The sequence below is a fragment of the Pituophis catenifer genome, unplaced genomic scaffold, assembly GCF_029215685.1.
Source record: "Pituophis catenifer annectens isolate HBS135680 unplaced genomic scaffold, rPitCat1.0.hap2 SCAF_6, whole genome shotgun sequence".
NCBI lineage: Eukaryota > Metazoa > Chordata > Lepidosauria > Squamata > Colubridae > Pituophis > Pituophis catenifer.
Genome location: NW_027256886.1, coordinates 72,567,119 through 72,580,149, shown reverse-complemented (window position 1 = coordinate 72,580,149; position 13,031 = coordinate 72,567,119). Strand labels below are relative to the sequence as shown.

Sequence of the window (13,031 nt, the reverse complement as noted above, 5' to 3'; positions counted from 1 at the left end):
TATTAATGCTATTTATTGGAATTAATTAATTAAGAAATATAGAGTGTATTTAATCAATTTAGAAAATATTTACAATACATAGAGATTTAGAAGTACTATTATTAGAATATCATATTACTATTAATTAATTAATTATTATATATATTATATATTAACCAGTAGATATTATTAGAATATCTTCTGTTAGTGGATTTTATTGAATAACTAATTATTAGATATTAAGATACTAAGAATTGATCAATTGTATAGTTTTTAACTAGATAAGATATTTATTTATATATATATTTATATTTGTAGCTATATTTATATTCATATTTATATTTATATTTATATTTATATTCTCATCACATTCTTAATTGATTTATATATAATTTCATACAGAGAGAATTAATTATTTAAAAGAATCTATTCATTTAAAGAAGGGTTAGTGGATTGATCTTTTATAAGGAGGGGGGAAAAAGAGAAAAGAAAAGAAAAGAATTATAGAAATTATAGAATTTGGATGGTGATTTGGGAGAAAGTTGATAAAATACTGGGAGAACAATACAAGATTTTGAAAGAAATGACTAGCACCACCACAACCACGTTGAAAACAGCTAAGAAGCCAACACCATTTTTAACAGGAACAGGGGCCTCCCCAGTGACACAGAAAACCTTGGAGGGAATGTTTGCATCAGACAAGCAACCCAGTACACCTAATATGCCAACAATGCAGGCCACGCTTATAACAATTCAGGAAACTATGGTCAAAATGCAAGAGTGTATGACAAGAAACCATGAACAATCTAGAAAAGATATGGACGAGGTAAAGAGAGAAGTTAAGAATGACATTCAAAAGATTGATGGAAAAATGGACTTAATACAAGAAATCATTCAAAAAAATGATCAAAGGATAAAAGAAATAGAACAAAAAACTGAATTGACGGAAGAAAAATTAGAAGCATTAGATACAAAAATGACAGGATTAAATAAGGAACTTGAGAACACTGTGGCCCAATTAGAAATGGAGAAGGCAGCATTCTATTTGCGTTTCCAGAACGTAGCGGAAGACCGGGAGGAAGATTTGACGATGGTAATGGCTGAGATGATAGCAGAGGCACTCCAGAGAGAAAAAGACGAGATAATTAATGAACTAGATGAAGTCTACCGAGTCCACACCAACTACGCCCGACAAAACAAACTCCCTCGGGAGGTACACATAAGATTTGTAAGAAGGAAGGTGAGGGATATTGTATATAAGATAACAAAGGACGAACCGATGTACTATAGAAATAAAGAAATAATCACCCTAAAGCAAGTACCTAAAAGAATACGAGATTTGCGAAGAGATTATTGGTTCCTGGCCACGTTACTAAACAGAAGATATATACCATTCAAATGGATAACCCCGGAAGGAATGTTAGTATCGTGGCAGGGAAAGAAAATCAAGGTGGATTCGCACAGTAAAGCAAAAGAATTATATGACCAAATGATGGGGGCTGAAGTAACAAATGGTAATAAAGAAGAGGAAGGACGATATATCAAAGGAAAACAGAAGAGAGATCGGGAAAGAACACCACAACAAGGAGGGAAAGCAGATGAAGGAGAGACCCAGGAAGAGGAAGGAGTACAGACAAGAGGCAAAAAAAAGGAACAGGAAGAAATAAAGAAGAAACAACAGGAAAGTCAATAAAAAAAAAAAAAAAAAAAAAAAAAAAATGGAACGGACTTTAAAAATACTATCTGTAAATGTTAATGGACTCAATTCACCATCCAAACGACACCAAACTTACAAAAAAATTTTGAAACAAAAATCAGATATTGTGTGCCTCCAGGAGGTACATATAAGAAAACAGGATATCAAATATATACAATATAAAAAATTAGGTAAAGAATACGTTTCATTGGCAGAAGAAAAAAAAAGAGGAGTGGTGGTATATATCAAAGAAGGAATAGACAGTAATATGAGGTATGTAGATACAGAAGGTAGGATAGTCATGGTAGAACTAAATCTTGAGCTCAAAAAGATATTATTGGTAGTAATATACGCCCCAAATAGTCAACAATTAGAATTCTACAAAAAAGTGCATGAGAAAATTATAGAACAAAAAATGGAGAATGTCTGTCTGATTGGGGATTTTAATGCTATATTAGATGTAAGAAAAGATTATGAGTGTGGTCAACAAAACAAAAATAAAAAAAATGTATTACCTAAAACCTTTATGGATATGGTGGAAGAGTTAGATATGGTAGATAGCTGGAGATGCCTTAATCCTGAAGCAAGAAATTATACATATTATTCGAATCCGCATAAATCATGGTCAAGGTTGGATATGATTTGGGTAACTAAGATGTTAATAATGGAGATAGAAGAAGTAGAGATTTTACCAAATAATTGGGCTGACCACAACCCGATAATGATGAAGTGGAGAGGTCAGCAGAGAAAGAAGAATAGATGGACTATGAACACACAGATTCTGCAAGAAAAAGAATATAAGAATTATATAGAAAAGGAGTTAGAATGGTTTTATAAGGAAAACACAAAGCAACACACTTCCCTACAAAACCTATGGGATACAACTAAAGCATATATAAGAGGCCTCACGATATCATATAATGTAAAACGGAGAAAAGAGAGAGAGAAAGAATATAACAAATTATTAGAAGAAATTCAAAATTGGGAATGTAAATTGCAAAGAAACCCAGGGGATGAAAAAATAAGGTTAAATTGGTTAACAGCAAAACATAACCTAAACATATTAGAGCAGGGGAAATATGTAACAGCATTGAAATATACAAGACAAAATTACTTTGAAAACGCAAACAAACCAGGGAGATGGCTGGCGTACAAGCTGAGGAAGGAAAGAGAAAAAAGAACAATTCAGAAATTACGAGATGATGAGGGAAGGATTCAATGGGCCCTAGAGGAAAAAAAGGACATAATAGTCCAATATTATCAAAAACTGTATGAAAAGGATATAGTAACAGAGGAGGAAATTGAATACTATTTAAAAGGGGAGGGATTGCAAATACTAACAGAGGAAGAAAGAGAATTATTAGATAAGGAGATTACGATGGGGGAGCTAAAAGAGGCACTGAAGAGGCAAAAAAATAATAAAACCCCGGGGACAGACGGTTTACCAATAGAATTCTATAAGACATTTGGAGACTCATTAAATGGAATACTGTTAGAAATATACAATGAGGCCCTAATGGAGGCAAAGCTACCCAACACATGGAAAGAAGCATACATTTCCTTAATATCTAAAGAGGGGACAGATACCACACTAATAAAAAATTATAGGCCGATTTCTTTGTTGAACACTGATTATAAAACTTTCATGAGCATAATTGCCAATAGGATGAAAATAATATTACAAAATAAAATACACCAGGATCAAAATGGTTTTCTGCCTACAAGGCAGATAAAAAACAATTTAAGAATAGTATTGGATGTTCTAGAATATTATGAGGTGCATCCAGAGAGACAGGTAGCACTGATCTTTCTGGATGCACAAAAAGCTTTTGACCAAGTTAACTGGCAATTTATGAAGCAACAAATTAAAAGTATGAATTTTGGAGAAAAATTCACTAAAATGATAACATCGATATATCAGAATCAGAAAGCATGTGTTTTGGTGAATGGTGACCCAACAAAATTCTTTGGAATAGATAAAGGAGTAAGGCAGGGATGTCCACTTTCCCCTTTACTATTCATTTTAACATTGGAAAATTTATTAATCAGAATTAGAGCAAATAAAGAAATTCAAGGATTAAAGATCAAGAGAGAGGATTATAAGGTCCAAGCATTTGCAGACGACCTTGTTTTTTTCGTAGAAAACCCATTAGAAACAACCCCAAAATTAATAAAAGAGATTGAAAAATTTGGAAAGGTAGCAGGTTTAAAAATTAATAAAGAAAAGACAAAAATGATAACAAAAAATATGACAACAAAACAAGTAGAGAAATTAGTAAAAGAATCCGGTCTGCAGACAGTAAAAAAAATTAAATACCTAGGGATAAATTTGACGGCCAAAACGACAACAATAAAAGAAGACAATTATGATACTTTAGTCCAGAAAATAAAGGAAGATTTAGAAAAATGGGGGAAACTAAAACTGTCTTTATTGGGGAAAATAGCAGCAATAAAATCAAACATACTGCCAAGACTCCTTTATCTATTCCAAACAATTCCAATAAAATTAGATAAGAAATTCTTTGATAATTTGGATAAAATAACTAAAAAATTTGTGTGGGAAGGGAAGAAATCAAGAATAAAATTGAATATACTACAAGATGATAAAAGAAGAGGTGGATTTGGACTCCCGGCATGGGATAAATATTACAAGGCTGCCAGTTTATTATGGATTAAAGATTGGATAACCTTAGATAATCAAAGATTGCTAAATTTAGAAGGGCATGATTTAATGAAAGGATGGCACGCCTTTATATGGAGTTCAGGAAATAAAATATATAAACATTTTAATAACCATACAATCAGGAGATCCTTAATTAACACATGGCTACAAATTAAACAAAAACACTACATGAAAATTCCTGGTTGGCTATCGTCTATAGAAGCAATAACTCACCCCAGCATATTATCAAAACAAAAGATTCTAAAATATAGGGAAATAGTGGATGTTCAGGGGAATTTGAAAACTAGGGAAGAGCTCAAAGAACAAGGAATGGAAATAGACTGGTGGCCCTACTCGCAAATAAAAGTAAGATACAGAAAAGACCAAGAGAAAGAAGGAATAGATTTAAAACAAAATCAATTAGACAAATTATTAGAATCAAAAGAAGGGAAGCTAATCTCAAAAATTTACAAATATTTACTCGAATTCGATCTGGCAGAAGAGTTGGTCAAAGGGCAGATGGTAGCCTGGGCGAGGAACATAGGGCATAATATACAATTAGAAGATTGGGAAAGAGCTTGGGAAGATAATTATAGAATGACAAAATCGGTACCATACAAAGAAAATCATTATAAAATGTGGTACCGATGGTATCTGCCACCCGCAAGGTTAGCAAAAATGTATCCAAATGTGAACCCGGTTTGCTGGAAATGTAAAAAAGCACAGGGAACTTTTTACCATGCTTGGTGGCTTTGCCCAAAAATCAAAAAATATTGGAACAAAATAAAAACATGGATAATAGAAATAACAAATCACGAAATTGAATTAACACCTGAAGTCTTTTTACTCGGCATGATCAATAAAAATATTAGGAAGGACATAAAATACCTAATACTCCATATTATAACAGCGGCAAGATTAGCATTGGCACAACTCTGGAAAATTGACCGTTTGCCAACTGATCAGGAAGTAATACAGAAAATCTATGTATGCGCAGAGATGGACAAATTAACCCTAAAATTACAGGATAAGGAAGATTCAAATTATTTTAAAATATGGAATAGCTGGTACCAGTGGATAAGTCAGAGAGAGGGAATGCCTAGAGATGAAAGTTAGGAGAAATCAATGTAAATAAACAACTGCACTGTCAGAGAGATATAGAAGGAAATATAGTCACTGTGTGTATATATATATATGTATATATAACATTAGAAAGTAGTTGATAGATGAAATTGAGCACTATATATGTATAGTATATGTACTTGTAATTTGTGTGTTTGATTAAGAAAAACTTGTTCAGTTTTTCTTATAATTGTTTTAAATGTCTTCTTTTAAATATGAATAAAGTTTGTTTTAAAAAAAAAAAAAAAAAAAAAAAAAAAAAAAAAAAGTCGGCAGTTCAGCGGTTCGAATCCCTAGTGCCGCATAACGGGGTGAGCTCCTGTTAATTGTCCCAGCTTTTGCCAACCTAGCAGTTCGAAAGCACGTAAAAAATGCAAGTAGAAAAATAGAGTTGGGAACGACTAGCACATATGTGCAAGGGAAACCTTTACCTTTACCTTTACTTTTATATTCCCAGTTTATTGTCCCTCTGTAGTTTGATTGTCAGTGACTCTCTGTTGTGTTTCACTGAGGTTCCCCCCACCCCAGCATCTTCTATCTGATCCTTTTAAAAATGAGATTTAAACTGAACCTAATATTTTATGCAAGCAGAACCCATGTTTTTCTATGGTTCTTCCACAAGTGCGTTTTTTTGCCCACTGCTGGAGTCAAATATGGTTTTATGGCACACACATTGAAGTGGTTCTGGATATGAATTTTGCCGAGTTTGTTAGCAGATGGTTTGAGGCAAGAGGATTAAATCATTGCAAAAATGCAAACTTCACAAAAACACCTCCTGCTCCTATAAAAAAAGAATGACACAAATTGAACTGCGCTTGAGTGGGTTGCATTAAAAATTCATAGAAGCCATGTGGCGTTTGAGTAGGACTGCCAGAATTTTCAAAGGATTCCTAAGAAGTATCAAGAAGTTCAGATTATGCCAGTTTTGATTGACCCTGCTTTAAACATGTGTGTGTGTGTTTTAAAAAAGAAGGCTTCTCAGATTTCAACACACACACACACACACACACACACACACACACACACACACACCTTATACAGGACATAAGACCCTTTTTAAATAAAGGAAACAAAGATGGTTGAGTTTTCCTAACTGGGTTACTATAATCTGATTTAGTGATGTCTGAGAACTAATTCATGGAATTAGCAGACGAAAGCTACCATTGTTATGTATCAGTTTAGTTATATCAAATGGTTACTGTGATAATAACCATTCAGAACATGCTTTTTTAGTGCATGTTCTGAACTGCAAGAACTGTTCATAACTATATTTGCAAGACTAACAATAGAATACAGCTCTTTATATGCCTTCATGTGATGATAATCATTCCATTCTCATCTAAACAAATCAGGCTAGTCAACTTTACATGCTGTTGACATCAATTTCTCTTTTAATCTAAATTTACCTTTGGATAAATTTACAATTTTATGCTTTTTGTGTTAGAGATTATAGGATAACTCTTAATGAAGAGGAAAACCACCAGCAACTGAGAGAAGGTACTTCTTGGACAACAATACAGTTTTGCTAAAGATAAGGACTTAATAGATTTAATTCCCAGGATAGCAAGGAAAGAGAAGCAAGAACAATAAGGGGTAGGAGTAAAAAACACTAGCACACCACTATCTTCCTAATGGCTGTCCTGGCCAATGTGAAGTGTTGCACTAGAGTTAATTTTTTTTTTCTCACACAGATTCTCCTGTCACAGGCAGTAGCCAGGTTTCTCAAAGCTAGGCCTGAGGCAAACTGGGTTGGCCATGCAAAAAAAAAGAAAAAAGAAAAAGAGGAAAAGTAGTTTACAAAGTTAGAAGCCACACTTTTCTTTCTTTCTTTCTTTCTTTCTTTCTTTCTTTCTTTCTTTCTTTCTTTCTTTCTTTCTTTCTTTCTTTCTTTCTTTCTTTCCTCCCTCCTTCCTTCCTTCCTTCCTTCCTTCTTTCCTTCCTTCCTTCCTTCTTCTTTTTTTAAAAATATGCATTTATTGTTTTTTAGGATTGTTGATTTAATTGGGGTAATTTTATTTAAATTCATCCTTCCCTCTGCCCAGGAAATAGCTTTGGATTCCTCTGGGAGGAAAAGCTATATAGAAAATGAATGAAAGAATTAATTCATAATACCTGTTTTTGGTTTCTGGCTCTTCACTCGAGAGCATGAGCCCCAGCCAAGAACCGATAGAGGAAAAACTTAAATATCGAAGCCAATGTTCTCATTGTCTGATTGCGAATTTAATATATAGCAGTCCAATATGTCAAGGGTATTAGAAAACATACTTCCAGTGCGCAACCATTTTCTTCCAACATGTTAATTAGATGTGGTTGGGTAACTGCTGGATTCATTAAGTTTATATGTAATTGAAACCAAATAGAGATCGCGAACCTTGAAAGTTCTCTTTCGATTAAGGAGTAGCCATCAATTGTGAAAGCAAACTCTGTCCTTTTTGCTGGGGAAAGTTATTGCTCATGTTAGTCTTGGAGAATGGGAGATGCCCTCCGGCACCCAATAAGCCTCCTCTTTCTTTCGGTTTCAGAATAAAATTCAACCCTGCACGATTGGGCAGCCAGAAGGTCTGGAGGGGGAGAGAGAAATTGCTTCCCTTCCAGATCACGAGCTGTTTTCAGATCTAATTTTCTATTGATACAATTAGATTGAATTCCTGAAGAGTGTGAGAGCAAGGGAAAAAAATATTATAAAAAGTCATCCTTTTCCATGGTTTTTTTTCCCCCTTCTTTTTCTGAAAATGAAGGCCAAACTGAAGACGGTTCTCTGTAACAATCTCACTTTTATTCAGTTTTTTTCTTCTTTTCCAAGATAACTGTGCCTGTTATCGAACTCTTACTTTAAAATTAATTTCTGCTTGATCAGGCAGTCATTTGTTTCCCTTAAAAGCTGAGCCCGTTGTTAATCGGCTGTATAGTGCTGCTAAATTTATTTAAATGAAACAAATAAGGCTCCCCTATTAATGAAATAACTTCGTTAAATCTCAAAGGCAGAGGGCAGCAACATGCATTCCTCCAGATCCATTAATCTAGGAGTCCCATCATCCTTGATTGAATTAACTAGGATTACGGCAGCAGCAGTTCAGGAAAATAGTTGGATGAGTCCATGTCAGCCATTTCTGCTGCAGTAGACATCGTCAATTTCATTAGTCTTTCCTTTTGCTCCCTTTTTTCGTTTGTTGTTCGAGATATGTCACATGAACGAAATCTTCAAACGTTTCATTAATACTTTCGGCAACTTTTATTAACCTTTTATACTCAGTCCTATATTCCAGATGTATCTTTCAGCAGATCCCGCTGCAACATCTACTTGTATAACTATACTTTCATGAGCTCCCTTCTTTTATTTATTTGTGACAAGATGTCTTAGCAGATCACCGTACAAAGAAGGATTTCGAATCGTTGTAGCTCAGGCTATAAGACTGTCAGCTCAGCACAAGTGATGCTGTCAAGGGCGAGGATATTCAAAACTTCAGTAATTGCATTACAACTGTCAGAAACTTCAAAACATATGACTTTCCCACTAGCAATGCAACTTTCCCATCAAGCATCTGATGGCAATTTCACTTCGTGTTTCATAAACATAGTCACAATATTCCATATTTTAGCTGAAGAAGCAAAGCAAGGATAAACTCTGTATCAATTTCCAAAATAAGTTGATGCGAGATTTAGCTGTATTACATAAAACCAAGTTTTAAGTTGCAACATCCACCAGGGACATAAATGGTTAGGATTTATAAAACTCTGTGGGGTCCTTGATGCTCTCTGAGCTTGGCTGTTTCCTTCCAGAAGCTTCATTAACAAACTAGTAACTTTATCAGGGAGTGGAGTTCGCTTTCCTTTTTACAATTAGTGGCTTGTCGGTGTTGGTGGGAGTGATCTTGGCAGTTCCTTGATTGTGCTGTTGTTTACTGTTAGCTTGTTTGTCTGAGTTTTGAATCCTTTGTAAAAGTCTCATTGCACACCAATATGCTTTTTGTTCATCATGAACTACTACCATGTCCTTGACTCATAAAATAACTTTATTTTGTTAGTCTAGCACCACTAGAAGTTCTGATATTTATATATCCTACAAAATAAGAATGATGATGCAATGATTATGTGCAGTATTGCAGGCAAACTCTGCCCACAGCCTGGAGTTTGATCCTGATGGGGCTCAAGGTTGACCTAGGTTTCTGTCCTACTGAGGTCAGTAAAATGAGGATCCAGTTTATTGGGGACAATATGCAAATAATGCTGATGTTGTAAATCACCTAGGGCAGGGGTATCAAACTCACGGCCCTCAGGCAGGATGCATCATGCCCACCCCCGGTTTAGTGAAGGGGGGGGAAAGTCGTGATACGTCACGTGATGGTAACATGATTCCATGAATTTGACACCTCTGAGCTAGACAGTGCTGCAAAGTACTATGATGTGATATATAAATCTAAATACTATTACTATTGCTACAAAGTGCTCTTTAGCCACACGTTCAGTGTCTTCAGCTTTGACTATTGTTGGTATAAGTGTCATCTGCCTTTGTGATTACAGTCTGGGATACAATCAAAGATCATAGAGAAGAGTAGAATTCTTCCAAGTGGTCAATATTTTTTTCACATTTAGTGTCAATGTAATAAATCCTGAAATTTTGGGAGATGATGTGTCATAGAATGAAATAGATTTTAAATATTGACTTTCCCTTTCTGCCAACATTTCCTCTATTAAATATCACTAAGACTTATATTTCTGCAAAGTATAATAGTTTACTTTGTTCACGATAATACCTGCTAGGCTATTTTGTGCTTAGAAACATGGTAATCTCAGAATATCTCTTTCCTCATAAGAAATTTATATACATGCAGGAAGCCATGGTATGAATAGAACTAGGCAAAACAACTGAATTCAGGTTGGTAAAGCAGTGTGACAAAGCTTATTTATTTCACCTATATGCTGAATATATATTAAGAGAAGCTGGATTGGAAGAAGGTGAGCATAGTTTAAAATTGAAGGAATTCTGCTACAGATTTCTGCTAAAAATTTGGGTTTATTTTAACAAATCAAAACTTTAAAGCACTGAATTATTTGCTCACTGACCATAAATTTAAGGATGGATTATTTTAGATTATTTTCTATTCTTATTTGATGTTGTTGTTACTGTGCTGGATTAATAGGGAGAGTGTGAATTCTAGTTTTCTTTTAGTGATAAAAGCCAGTGTGTATCTCCAGTAATCATTCTCTTTTAACTCAACCTACTTTACAGAATTATTATTGCGGGAAAATCAGAGGAAGCATTATATACATCACCTCAAGCTGTTCAAAAATAAAGGTCTAATAATAATCTAATAATCTTGCAATCATTTTTGATTGGCTGATATGGTTTTAGATTTTTGTGTCTGTTTTTAATATTTTTCATATTGTGAGCCACCTAGAGTCATGTATATGAGATAGGTAGACAATCCAACCCAACTCAACTCAACTCAATTCAACCCAACCCAATGCAACGCAACGCAATGCAACGCAACGCAATGCAACCAACCAACCAACCAACCAACCAACCAATGAATTTTATAAATAGTTAAATAATAGTTAAAGGGTTTTTTTAAAAAAGAACAATAGTAATCAACATATGTTGTCTTACTATAGACAATAGTATCAAATTAATGCATGTTGTTATAATTCATGTTAGAATAATAGAGGATTTTTTCGTTAACATTTTGAAAATCTGATCTACTTTTTACTCTTTGTAAATCTCACTTGCTATTTCTTTTTTATTATTATTCTTTTCCTTGCTTGGTTCTAGTTTTAAATATCTTTAACAATAAATTTTAAAAAAGTCAATTAACTTCCCTGACTTTATTAATATAGAAAAGAAACTGGATAAGGCCAAATAATTGTGAAAAATAAACACACAAAAAACCCAATAGACACATTTTTATTAGATGAGGCAAACCAAACAGTGAGACAATGTGTGGGATGTGTCAAGGTCTTTGTATATTTCTATGTCACTGTAATTGAAAAGATTTATAAAAATGAGATAAGAATTAACAGGATTCTATGAAGACTGGATTCAGAAGTGATTGATCCAATTTCTGAGCTGAACTGACAATCCAAATGGAACTTGCAATTTGGGTTGAGTCAACAAATCAGACAATTTGGAAGGGGGTTGTGCATGATTCAAAGCAAAGCGTGGAAGTGAATCAATTAAATGCACCAAGTTGATTTAAATAATTGAGTAATGGTGTATTGAAAATCCAAATTGAACTGACAGTTTGAAATGGTTTGGAGCTAATCTGTACCCTCTAATAATGAATCTGCATTATTGACTTTGGAAAAGTTTTTACGTGCTGGACAGCAGAATTTCAGCCTTGATTACTGGGTGGACTGCATACAGTACATTAGTAGCTTCATCACTGGGAATGTGACAGATTTGAAGTAAATGTGTTTTCCAAAAGAAGGATGTAAAATATTACAAATGGAAAATTACAAAATATTGCACAGCGTCATCCAATTGATAACACACTTAAATGTTCTTTCAGACTGAGATGGGACAGCCACATAATGAAATGTGAAGGATCATTCAAGAAATGATGTAAACAGTCTCCTCCCAAATTGTCACTTACTCTGACAATTATCCTTCATGCTCACTGATGGAAAGTATGAAATGCAAACAGCATTTGAATTAGTGAGGGGCACAGTTTCTACACCAATTGAAAGAAGGGATGGATGGGCTTCCTTGGCCAGAACAACAACTCCCAAGCTGAAAAAATAATGTTCGGTTTGAATTATATGTTGGTGGGGACCATATAATTGATATACCGTATTTTTCGGAGTATAAGATGCACCTTTTTTCCCCCTAAAAGGGGGTGAAAATTTGGGTGCGTCTTATACACCGAATGTAGCCCCACCCACCCACTGCCCCCCACCCTTTGGCCTCTGCCTTCCAGCAATTTACCTCCTTGCAGCAAGCAGCAAGAAGAAAAAGCCCATTTCAGCTTCAGCACAGCCTAATTAGCACAAGTTGATTGTCCGTTGGATCGGCCTCCCGATTCTCAGCTGTTTCAGGCTGTAGGAATTGCCATTGCCTATTGCTGCATGGGCTTCTGCTGCTTGCTGCAAGGAGGTAAATTGCTGGGAGCAGATTTTTTTCTGCTAATCAAGCTATGCTGAAAACGAAAATGAAAGTAAAGCAGCCTATTTGCTGTTTGCTGCAATGAGGCAAAATTGCTGGGAGACAGAGGCAGAGGCAGATTTCTTTTTCTTGTTTTCCTCACCAAAAAAGGTAGGTGCATCTTATAGTCCGGAGCGTTTTATACTCCGTAAAATACAGTATATAACCTCTGATTGTCCTTCATTTTTTGTGTCAGATGTTCCAAAGTTGTCCATAGATTTACTTTGGTTGACTAGTTTTACACTTGCTGTTATTTATTTATTTATTTGTATTCCGCTTTCATTATTTTTACAAATAACTCAAGATGGTGAACATATCCAACACACCTTCCTCCACTTATTTTCCCCACAACAACAACAACAACAACAGTATGACATGGATTGGGCTGAGAGAGAGTGACTGACCCAAAGTCACCCAGCTGGTTTCCATGGCTA

General features: G+C 34.7%; 1 pseudogene; it reads left to right on the top strand.

Annotated features, from left to right (window-relative positions):
- Positions 1-955: 955 nt before the first annotated feature.
- The window catches only part of LOC139318722 (histone deacetylase 3 pseudogene), a 46,728-nt pseudogene continuing 34,652 nt past the window's right edge, over positions 956-13,031 (top strand).